This window comes from Lepidochelys kempii, chromosome 4 (assembly GCF_965140265.1).
Source record: "Lepidochelys kempii isolate rLepKem1 chromosome 4, rLepKem1.hap2, whole genome shotgun sequence".
Lineage (NCBI taxonomy): Eukaryota > Metazoa > Chordata > Testudines > Cheloniidae > Lepidochelys > Lepidochelys kempii.
In genome coordinates, this window is record NC_133259.1 from 65617120 (window position 1) to 65629754 (window position 12635).

The 12635-nt window shown below is 39.4% G+C and overlaps 1 protein-coding gene across 5 annotated transcripts in view; it reads right to left on the reverse strand.

Moving 5' to 3' along the window:
- Positions 1-12635, reverse strand: part of MARCHF1 (membrane associated ring-CH-type finger 1) — a 478438-nt gene that overhangs the window by 264527 nt on the left and 201276 nt on the right. Inside the window, exon 1 of one of the 5 annotated variants that reach the window (XM_073341529.1) lies at positions 7528-7613. The exons of 3 other annotated variants lie outside the window; for them this stretch is intronic. The gene's annotated coding sequence lies outside the window, so the exon portion shown is untranslated. Of the gene's footprint in view, positions 1-7527; positions 7614-12635 lie in introns of those variants that run through there. One more of the 5 variants, XM_073341532.1, reaches the window with a different exon arrangement.

The window sequence follows — 12635 nt, forward strand, 5'->3', positions numbered from 1 at the left end:
AAGCACCTTACATCTAGAAGAATCCTAAGTACTTCACAAACTGACTTACAAAATATACTTACTTTAATTACAAGAAGTGACTGTAACTTAGCTACATAAAACTACATACAAATTTGGTCAGGAAATGGAGAATAGCTTATAATTGCAGCTACAGGTGGAATTCAATGTAACAAGGTAATTGTTGAAATTGGAATGTGTCCAAGAAAATTGGGCTAACTCCCCAACTCTTGTGAGAAGTGCCATAGGACAACAATAGATGTCAGAGATTTGGTTTTATGTCTTATCCAAAAGATGGCACCTCCAGCAGTACAGTATGCTCTATACCAGGCTGGAGCATTTGCTCACCACAGACTAAAAAGAAACAGCGTTGCCTAGAGTTGCCAACACCATTTTCTGCAACCCTAGTTAGTATGTCTGAGTACTTTGCTCTATCCTCTCAGATAAAAATAATCATCTTCGAGCGTTTGTGATTTTGTAACCCTCGACCAGCTGGTCTACAAGGATAATAAAAACTCCAACACTTCTGGTAACTAATTTGTATGAGTTAGCAGGCAATAAATGTAGAATGGCAACAAGGCTGCCTGTTAAATTACACAGATGCCAACACTGGGAACAGAATTTAAGAACTTAAGAAACACAAGTATCTGCCACCTAAGCTGAAGAATAATTTCATTAATTGTCAGTAGTATTAGGGCTTTGGTATCCTTGCCCACATGCTAAAAGGTGACAAGCATCAACAATTTAGCAGGCCTGATTCCATCCAGCAGAGAGGACGACCATGGTACTCTGATATTACCTCATTTTTATTAGTACCTGATTAATTGCATCCGCAATTTTCAATAACCTAATTTAGGCATATCAGAAGCTGCTCTGATTTTTCCCCTTTAGTAATCATTAAAATAGTTGTTACACTTAATTACATAAGTAAAACCATGTACCTCTTTATCTTAAAAATTACATTTAAACATAATTTATTCTAATTTTGCAACTGACAGACAACATATATATTTGTGATTTTTACTACTGTACTTGTTTTCATTAATACTGAAAATGTGACAGGTTTTGAGTACCAAATAGTTCTGTATGTAGTTCCCAATTAACAGTGAAAATACAGTACAGATGTACATGAACAAATCATTTTCTTTAGAATGCAGCTAAATATATGCTACTTACCAAATATTATCATTGTATTTTTAAAAGGAATCTCCCTTTTTATTTGAGTAACTGTAGCTTATGTAAAGGGAATCCACTTTATGTGCAGAAAGAACATTCAGCTACCAGCATCCTCTTCACAAAGCTTGTCAATAACTTCTAAGCTATTTGTGAGCTTTAAGGTAAATGTTAGCAGTTACTTTAGCCTGGCATTTCAAATAAGTGTTAGCAATTACTCTAGGTTGGCATTTGCAATCACCATTCGATGTCAGCTTGATTTCTCACTTGAACAGAGGAGATCTGTTTAGAAAAATAGTATATGCTCTTTACACTAAATTGATGCAAAACATTTCATTGACAGACTTATTAGAATGCAATTCTCTTTTAAAATACAGATACAGACTTTATAAAAAACATAACATGCTCAAATTCAAATATCATACTGTCTCAGGCTCCCTGTTAGCCAAATTCTGCCCCCGCTAACATGCCAGAGCTAAAAAGCTGCAGATCTGTCACCATTCTGATGTATATGAGATTATATGGCATGGGAGAGAAGCATTGATGGGACACAAATGGGGACTCAGCATCCCCTTTGCACCACAGAATAACGTGCTGGTATATTCCATGATAAACCATGGAAGAGAGATGGCACTTATACAGATGGATGCACATGTTCCTACAGACCATGGGTTGTCATCACAGATGCAGAGCAGCTATACTGACTGGTGTTCCATACCCTGTTGTCAAATTGGTGCGAAGGAAGGGAAGTTTCTTCTTCCCCCACCACTAACCTCTTTACAGCAGTGGGTCTCAAACTTTTTTACTGGTGACCCCTTTCACATAGCAAGCCTCCAAGGGCGATCCCCCTAATAAATTAAACACACTTTTAGATATATTTAACACCATTATAAATGCTGGAGGCAAGCGGGGTTTGGGGTGGAGGCTGACAGCTCACGACCCCTCATGTAATGACCTTGCGACCCCCTGAGGGGTCCCGACCCCCAGTTTGAGAACCCCTGCTCTACAGGAATTCCATGAAAAGCTTTGTCCAGGGGACTAGTTTTTGTCCTGTAGCTCTGCCTGGGTAGCATAGTCTACAGGAATATTAATTTGTAGCAGTCTTAAGTATAAAGTTAACATTTACCAGTAAGCTACCAATGGTATTTCTTCTTTGCAAAGAATGGAAAATAACCATGGAAGCTCTAATGACGTGGTATAGCAATTGCTTGTAAATGTTAACTGTTTAATGATAGCTACTATACCATTCTTCAGGATCTTTTGTTTATTAATCATCATGCTAAACAATATATTTTAAAACAATGCTTCACTTTTAAAGTAATTTATTGCAAACATTTTACAGCAATGGCATAATTTAACTCGCAAGTTACTTTGCGGTAGATCACAAGATTGACTGACTGATGTCTATCATTTTCTTACTGTACGTATCAAGGTTATCTTTTCATATGCGGTTACTCAGAAATAAGCTCATGTTATTTTTGATGTATGCTGATGGGCAGTCATTATGTTAATCATTTTAATGTTATATGTCCTGCAATATTCTATTTCCAGAAAATATTAGCTGAGTCACAAATGTAGAAGATAGGTACAAAATGTATCAATGCCAGGGAAAAAATTTGGTTTGGTTGTGTTTACCATTTTTTCTGGTCATATCATGCTACTTATCGTTATCCTTTATAATCACAATTCATACATTCACCCAGTAAAGAAAAAGAGGGAGAGTTTGTTTCCCACAGTAGCAGCAGTAGCTTGCTATTCTCTGTAAGCTCTATATTGGTGTTGCATATTGTGTCAGATAAGCTTCATTTACTTGCTTTGGCTAAACTACTCTAACACATACAAATGACATTTTCAAGCTCTTTTTTCCTCCCTGGGGGCAATCCATGCCTGTGCAAAGTCAGGCACAGATGGAGACTCCTTATGGGTAACCCTAAGCGTCGGCTCCCGGTTAGTCAAAAGAATTTATCATAAGGGAATGTAAGCATCTCTTGCTCATCTACCCTGGGTTTTTGGAGACACATCCATAGCACTTCTTTAACCTGGCATCACAGGAAAGGAAGCCCAACAGCTCTCCAGCACAGCTACACAAGTACTATCATTAGGAGGTCTATTCTGCCCATCTCAACTCATTGATGCCTAGATTTTCAAAAGTTTTGACAAGTTTACAGTGCTCAACATCAGATAGCGGGGCCCTGATTTTTAGGAGTGTTGTGGAGTCACAGCTTCAATTGATTTTAACAGTTCAGTTGGGACAAACACACACAGAGGCCTAAAACATAACTGGACTCCTCTGAAAACGTAGGCTTTAGTGTTTTCCCATTCGCATGTGGGATGCTGCACATACAAGTTAGGCATACCTAGGGGTTTTTGTTTACTTAGAGTTTTGGGCGGGGTTGAAATGAGTGCCCAGAAATTTTATATTCTGTATATAAATCAGAATTCTAATATAACTATAGGTCTCTCAGGGCCTAAAATATATAGTAGCAAATTCATCTGTCTTGCAATTTCCCTGAAGCCAATGGAATTACATCCAGAAAGAATTTGGCTTGTTCTCATACACAGGCGTAAAGGCAAAATATTTATTTGCACTCCAGCTTTTCAGAAAAATGTACATTGCAAAAAATCAGTGTAACCATAGAATATAAAAAACACACTTACAAGTTTTACAAGGGCTGTCTACAACCACCAATTCATTCCTCATTATTTGCAAGTACCCTTTTTTACACAGTGTTGGTGGAGGAATAGATTGAGAAGGAGGACATGTAAAACTTGCTCAACTAAACCTTTTGGGCCAGAGCCTGTCCTGCATTCCTGAATGCAAAGCTGCCCTAAAGCTAGTGGAAGATTCTCCTTGCCTTGAGGAGATGTAGTACACAGCTATTGTAGTAGTGCCGGTAAAACCCACCTCTCCATGCCACAAGCACATGGGATTGGCTGTGGAAAAGAGGGTGTGATTGTGTCCCCCCCATTCCCTGAAAATCCCTGGCTGTCTGAATAGTCCCTTGAGGAGCCTTCAGGCTACGATAAATTGCTTCTCAGAACAATACCAGTGTCCCGTGGCCTCAGGATTAGGATGGTAGTGCAAAAGTGGCCCAAAGCCACTTTTGTCCTCCACTTTTCTCCTGAACTGCACAGTGTGCACGAAGAATGGACCTGGCTCTTTATTATTTACATTTTACGTAGAACCCTACTGCTAACCATGACTTCAACAATACACAGTGAGACAAGCTAACCAGAAAATGTGTTATGTGGCTAAAAAAAAGTTGAGCATCTTTGAATTGCACCCACACTTTTACTCCCACAAAGAAATTGCACATCACACTCTCAAGAGGCAGACCACATTGCAAACATATCCTCATATGTGTATGCTGTGTTGGTGCTCCCAATATTGCGAGAATATTCATGTGGTTGAGGGCTCTAAGTAACCCTGCACTTAATGATATTATTGAGAATGTCTCAGTATCAGCCAACCACCTGTCTTAAAAGTGAAAAATCCTTTACTGAAATAAAACATTCGGTGGAAGTGCTCCCAGGAGAGACTAGAAACATGCAGCACTAGGTCTTGAACTTTGTATAGTTCTGAGGTCCTTCTGTTGGCTTAACCAGTATACAGCTGCCCTTCACACTATTACACACTGTGAGGCTTCTCTCACTGCAGCCAGCCACGTGAATAGACAGGAACTGAAAGGTTCCGCCATCATCTCTAATGCAGCAATTGGGAAACCCAAGGGAATTCCCTACCAACCACTTGTTAGACCACCTTTTATGCACACATAGTAGCCAGGGATTATAGAGCATCTTTCGGACTCTACTCAGGGAATAAGAGGGCGCATTTCCCTGTTCTACTAAACTAGCCTTCTGGTTCTACCCCCAAGAAGATCTTTCTGATGGTTAGAGGACAGTGGCTTTCAAAGACACTTTCCCAACAAATAAAAAACACAACCTGCTGGTGGAAAAGGAGGGGAAGCAGCTACTCAGAGGCTCCTAAAAACCCAGAGGAAGGATAGAGGGTATCAATATACCTCTTGAGCCTAGCAGTAGGGGAAGGCTGCTACTGGAGACAAAAATAAGATGTGGATTGGGATGGGATTGAGGAAGGTTTCTAGGTGAGAGTGGGAGAGAACAGAGGATAGAGAGAGAGAGAGAGAACAGCTGGCAGGACAAAAGACCTTTTCTGTGAACCCAAATATTAGCCCACTTCAGCACAATGCTGGTGAACCTTATCAGATACCCACAAACACAGAAGAATCAAAACCAAGCATACATTTCAGATATGCTTAGGGTTTTATCTGAACAGTTTCAATTGCCCTGTTCAACGGCCTTCAGCTCTGGAAAGACATCCCTACCACATGATCTAAAGGAGAATCTCCACTAGCAGTTAGTAGTGTTAGGTCTTTTATCCTGCATAAATTGTGGCCACGGGACAGAGGGAGGACCATATAGTTGAGCAGATCAGACATGCTGTCCAGCAGAGGGCAGTTTTGAATATGCATTTTAACCAATACTCTGTAAGAGGCACAATTTTTTGTAAAAAAAAAAAAAAAAGTAAAAACTAATTAAACTTTCATGAACCTAATAAATTCTGCAAACTAGTGTGCTCTTCCCAATTACACATCTGTATGAAAACCAGCAAACATTTGTACTCAGAGGCATCTGATTCTTTCCAAAATGATTTGATTCAGCCCATCACCGGACAAAAATCACCCACAGTGGAGCACAAGACAATTCTACTGATTTTAATTAACTCTGTGTGGACGTTAAACAAATGTGTTACTCTGTCAAAAATAATTTAAATCAAAAATTAAAGAAAGTTAATTTATTCTATGTATCATTTTACATGTTAGATTTTCATATATGAAATCTTAATTTGAACACCTTCCACTTCAATCTTTATCACTATTATGGAAAAAATTAAAATGTGTTCCAAGCACAGAAAACGCTAGGCATTATCAAGTTTGATAAACACTGATTAGCACAGTGCATTTGGAAAAAGATACTTTTTTTCACTTCTAGGGGAAAGACATTGTCAAGGATATTCTTCACTGAAATTTAAAATCAGAAAACAACGACTGCTACATTTGTCTTAAGCCAATTACCAGACCAAAAGAGTTTCTCAGTCTAAAATCAGTCAAAAATTAACCAGTATTTTCCACCATCACACACAACCCTGGAAACATCAGTCATCTGTTAGTCTCTAAAATTATTTATTGAGAACAAAGTCATACAAATGATTAAAAAAGGGAGGTTGTAAATACCACTTCTCTTTGGAAATTCAGTGAACTTTATTACTTTTCTCCCAGTTCATCATTAAAATATTCTCATTTGTTTTCTCCACACCCACACTTGTTTTCCAGATAGAAAGGTTAATATCCAGAACAGAAAAAATGTTTGTTAAAGATTAATTGGGAATATATACCAAGCAAAAAATTGTTTAAGGGGGCTGGGCAGCTTTAGCTGCTACAGTATTTATTTTTCATATCGTCTCAGCCTCGCTGTTTTGTAAGGTGTCACCTACTCCTGATAGGTATTTTAAGCTAGAATCTCTGCCGCCCACACACAAAACACTTTTCAAAACTTAGAAACAATTGTGGAGATATTTACATTTTATTTACATTTACATTTTTACTTTTTCATTATATTATGATCCAAGAATATTCTCTTAAATAGGCGAAACCTGATTATTAATACTGGTGGAATAATATTTGTTGCTTTTTAATCATCTTTTTCATGAAAGGCAGGGGACAATGGATGAAAAACAAAACAAACGGATGCATTTTAAATGAAAATGTAGACTAATTTGTAGGCTATAGAATATGTGCCTATATTTAACACAAGGAGTACATGCATATTAGTGAAACAGACGTTAACGTTAACATAATAAATGTTTTCCCTTAAAGAGGACTCTTTCTAGGCTATTTCTTCTCCCCTCCCCCCCCAAGAACTAGGAACAAGAAACTAAAATGTTCAAACTGCCTTGACATCTGAAAATCTGCACATGTATACGGAATAATATCCATTGTCTTTCAATGCTAGTGGGCTACATACCTCATAAAAGAGTTAAACATTTAAATATTTAAATGAATTGTAACAAAAACCATGCTATTGGCACTGCAATTTGCAACCTCCTCTTTCAGCAATAAGAAATATTTTAATCCCCCCCCCCCCCAATTCAGAGATGCATTTTAGTATATTGTTATTAGTTTTATAGGAATTCAATTTCGGTCTACTAAAGCATGCTGTGATCATGTGTAGTGCTGGTCCAAAGCTACAGCACAGTACATCCTGTTGAGCAGACAGAAATGCTAGCTACTGTGGATTGGCTTTTCCTATTGTATCAAATCAAAACCTTCCTCTTACCTCGACTTCCTTGCTCTTCTCTTTGTTTCTGCCCATTGAACTTCTCCCATTGCTGGCGGTCTCCCGCGCTGGGATTACAGAAATCTGTTGGAGGGGCATTTTGACAGTGCTGCAGGTTGCCAATACCTGATTGGATGCCTTATATCTTCACTCCCCCTGAGTAGCCCACCTGTATAATTGTTCATATCCTGGCTTTGCCAAGCTCAGTTTCTAAATAAAAAGGGGAAAATAGTATTTGAGACACTGTAGCACAAGCCAGTCTTCCATCAAAAAAGTAAAGCAAACCACATTTGGGAAAGAAAAAAAACTGCACAACATAATAATCCAGAGAGTTTTGCATTCTCAGACAGACGAGTTACTGTGAGTAATAACTACTCTACCTTGTCACTGGTGCACCCCTTTCTCCCCCCTAGAGCATTGTGGGAGACCATTCAATTTCTGTGCTTCCTAATAACTGTCATGGAAACCAAGGAAACCTAGGTCTCACAGGCCCTTATTAGCAACTGCTTCCCTTTAATGGCACAGACTCCCACATTTGCAGCGGCTGCCACTTCTGCTTTTGTTTCCTGGCTGATTCCACAGGAGTCCACTAAGCACCCAGAAACACTGCATCGAGCTGACTAGGTAAATAGGCATAAGTCTGAAAGGCTTAGTGTCCTATTTTGGAGCCAAATCTCCTCCTTGAAAAGCACGGACAGCTTGCTGTGTCCTTCGTGCGTCCACAATAATCTGTTTAGGTCAAAGGATCTGCCTCGAAGTGAAGCGCAGCAGTGAGCGAATGAGGTGCAAAAAGGAAGACCAGACCGGGAGCAATTGCAAATGTGCCTTTCAGTGGTTGGTAGTAAGAAGTTAACCCTTTCCCATACCTTTCTTTCTCTGAGACAGCACCAGAAGCAAGCTCAGCAGGATAAGTCACAGGCACAGAGCAGAGCACACAAGGCAGTTTTACACTTACACATGCATTCTAAAAGGTCATTTGCATGAATGTATTACACCCAAGAGCTGCTGCTCCTCTCAGGTTCCAGAAACAAAACCAAGGGGACGGTTTCTTCTCCCCACTTTAAACTACAAAACAATAGAAGCAGTCCCCAAGTGTCACATTGCACAAAAGGGTATGGAAATTAAAGCTGTTTTAGAAATTTCTCCCTCCTAAGAGTGCTTTGTTTGATATATCTATTTCTAAAAACATTTTTTAAACTTCTGAAGGTATAAGAAACAACTAGCCCAGAACAGAGCAAATCATATTCTAAGCAGTGTTTTGATAACATAGTTATGGATGCAATAAAGAAAAATCTAGACAGAGCAAGGACCACCGTCTTTTATGGGCAACTTACACATTAAGTAATATGTGAACAGGCTGTACCACACCTGTTTCAAGATATCCTCAAACAGGTAGTTGAGTTTTTACTTATATCAATAAGGCAGCTTATGTACATATATTGGATCACATTATTTATTATTTTGTGAAGAGATTCTCTTAACACCTTTTTCTTTACTGTGTCAACTACTATCTCTCACTTTACTGGATTAAAATAGACTACTTGAAAGAACCCAAAAATAAAAAAGTTAAGGCCTGGTTTACCATTGCATTACTCCAGTTGTGCACCAGTGATTTCAGTGGAGTTACACTTGCAGAAAACTGGAATAATGTGAAGGTGAATGAGTCTCTTAGCAGTCCTTTTGGAAGCCATACATATGTGTTACACCCTTTCTGTGGGAGCTGCACAAAATATACCGATATGCAGTGGAGACATTTACACTAAATACAAATTAAATCTATTTGCACTCCCAAATCTCCTTTAAACTTTTGATTCCTTTATTGGATTTCCACCTATTTACATTCAATTAACATATTTTACATTTTAAAATTAGTTTGAAAAACTCAGACCTCGAAACACATACAGCATCAGAGGGGGATCTTTTCTGAACTTGGAATATAAACTAGAAAAATATTGGCTTTTAAGCAAAGCACAACTAGAAACAGTTTACGAAAACAATTCTATACGTGGATCAAGTACTTTAATGGCATTTTGAGACAAGTAATACTGTTTTCAGAATAGCAGCCATGTTAGCTTGTATTCGCAAAAAGAAAAGGAGTACTTGTGGCACCTTAGAGACTAACAAATTTATTTGAGCATAAGCTTTCCTGAGCTACAGCTCACTTCATCGGATGCATTCAGTGGAAAAAAACTGAATGCATCGGATGAAGTGAGCTGTAGCTCACGAAAGCTTATGCTCAAATAAATTTGTTAGTCTCTAAGGTGCCACAAGTACTCCTTTTCTTTTTAAGTAATACTGTGTATACCATATTGTTGAGCTTAGTGTATTCATATTAAGTAATACTGTTGTCTAAGGTTAACAAATCCTTATTAGCCTGTCAAAAGTTTTAAGCCTCTAGACAAACTATCTTCCTGCTCTTAAAATCTATAGGATTAGGAGAAGCCGAGAATCTAGGTCTGCTTTGTCATGAAAGTCATCCACCTCCTTCTTAAAGCAACAGCAGAACTGTATTATTTGTGTGAGGGACTTGAAAGTGAATTTTCTAGTAAAGAGCAGAGTCCACATATGCTTCTTTAAGTAATGCTAACTTTAAGAAATGCTAACTTCACTTTGGATGCAGTACCACTCTAATTCTTCATTTTAAAGAATCTGTATTGAGATTCAAATCATACATGTCTAGGTTAACCAGTAATCCATTAAAGCCCATGCAGATCTCTCTTAGTTAGCCAGAAAAAGAGCTAATAGGGTATGACAAGCAGTTCTTGGTAAGCTTGACTTTTTCCCCTCCCCGCAAGCTATTTAGTTTATGAACCCCCAGTTTATTCTAAAACAGAAAGTCAGATCTAAAATCGAGGCAGATGCCTTTGATAGGCACAGGTTAGTTGCTGTACTGCAACTAAAATACACCCCATCCTCCTCTTTTTCCTGAAATGCCAATGACAGATTTTAGGATGGAATATTTTACCCTTTCAGTGGCTGTCCCATTAATAAGAGGAAGCCTATTGTGACTTCTTTGCCATGTGTACTGTTGTGGGGTCTAGAGCTGATGTTCTCATTATGTAAAGTATTTGTTCACAAATTTCAAAATGTAATATTTTAAAATATATTAAATATTTATTTCTAAGAACACCCCATGATCTCTGAACAGCAATATCCTATCTAAAAACTTCTTGGAATGATAATATTGATTTGAATTTATAGTGTATTTTAGCCAGAGTGACTCTTGGCTTTCTGAAGTGATTTACAGACTTACAGATACACCCAAGAATCACTTCACATCTCACTGAAATGTAGTTTCCTCTGGGGTTAAACACTGCACAAAAGAAGTGCAGGATAGGAAATGCAACTACAAGGGAAATATTAGGTAGATGGTATGTAAACTGTGTGCGAGATTTGGAAACCCTTCCCCAACCTGAATAGACCCTTATGCCATGAACAGGCCCACTGAAATCATTGAGACTTAACGTGGCCAGATGTCCGGTTTTCTACCGGAAAGTCCGGTTGAAAGGGGATTTGAGGGTGTCTGGTCAGATCTACTGACCCGACACCCCAAGTCTGGTTACTGTGGGTGGGGGAGGCACACGGTCATCAACCGGGCCAGCCCCTACTCAGCCAGGGCCACCTCCCACTTGCATCGGGCAGCTGCAGCTTCCAGCCCCAGCTCTGCAGGCAAGTCCCTCCTGACCCATGCAGGGAGAGGGGGAAAAGCAGTGAGCGACAGAGGGAAGGGGGAAAAGAGGAGCAAACAGGAGGTGGGGCCTCACAGTGGGAAGCGGCAGGGCAGGAGCGGGGCCTTGGGGGAAGAGGTGGAGCAGGGGTGAGGCCTGGGGTAAGGGGCGGCGTAGGGGTGGGTCCTCAGGGGGAAGGGGAGCTTCCAGCACTCCTGCTGGAGTGTCTGGTTCTTAAATATTACAAAGTTGGCAACCTTATGGAGACTACTTATAGAAAAAGATGTTGTTAGTAGGATCATCAGCATCTGTTCTTGAGTTTCCCACATTGGAACTAGGCTAGAAGATTGGAATTAACAACACTGCTTTTACAAAAAAAAAAAATCAAAACACCGCTTTGTGCCATATGTCCGGCAGATTCTGGCTGTGTAGTCACCATAACCAGATTCAAAGGGCCATGCTAGTGCAAGAGGAATGTAGCTTCCAAACAAGGTGTGGTTATAGGAAAGGGACATGACTAGGATGCTCTTACACTGCCTCAGCCTCCTGCTGTGGTTGCAGCTTCTTGAAATCTTTAGTAGCTGCTTTGACCAGCCTTGCACTCAATAGTTCCAGGAGAAGGTAAATAGAAAGGGGAAGTTTAAGCCACTTTTTGCAATCCCTCATTCAACTTGTTCTATGCCAAGTTCAGATGGACCAAAGTATCTGCTTTAGAACTTCCAGTTGCCCAGTGCTCTCAACAGTATGCTGGGGTATGTGCTTGTTAAACTGACCAGTCATCATGGGACCAAAACCTTGAACACAAAGGAAACCATAAATCACAAGAAGTCAGGCCTCAATCCTGGCTCCACAGAAACCAGAACTGTTCACTGTTCAGAGGGTCTGCTTCGTTCTTCCACATACTGAGCCTTGGACGGTGAATGCCAAGTCAGGGCTTTTGGAGAAGGAGTGTGATCCATATGATTGAGGTTGGATGTGATGGATGCTCCTTTGGCCACTACTTACACTCCCACGCTTGGATCAACCACACTCTTAGTACAAGTAATCAGATTTACAGGAACACTTGTGTGGCCTGAATATTTTTCAATGCTAATTTACACCTGGTTGGAGAGCACAAAAGAGGGAGCTGGAATTCTAATTATGTTCTCTCACTGTTTCTACGTTATACTGTAAAAACATGATTTTCCTCTCATACCCCTTTACATCAAGAATAACTTTGGTGAAATAAGAGGAGAATTAGGCCTATTATCTTGCAGGGTGACATCATGATACTAAATAATATCAATGAGAAGTTAGAAAATCGAAACTAATACCCTTTTAAAATTAGTTAAAAACACAATTTGCAAGGAAACCTTACAACTATTGCTTTCCTGGAAGGTTATTTGCACGTTCTATCTTATTGCTATTATTTATAAAAATTACATGCATTTGCATGTAATA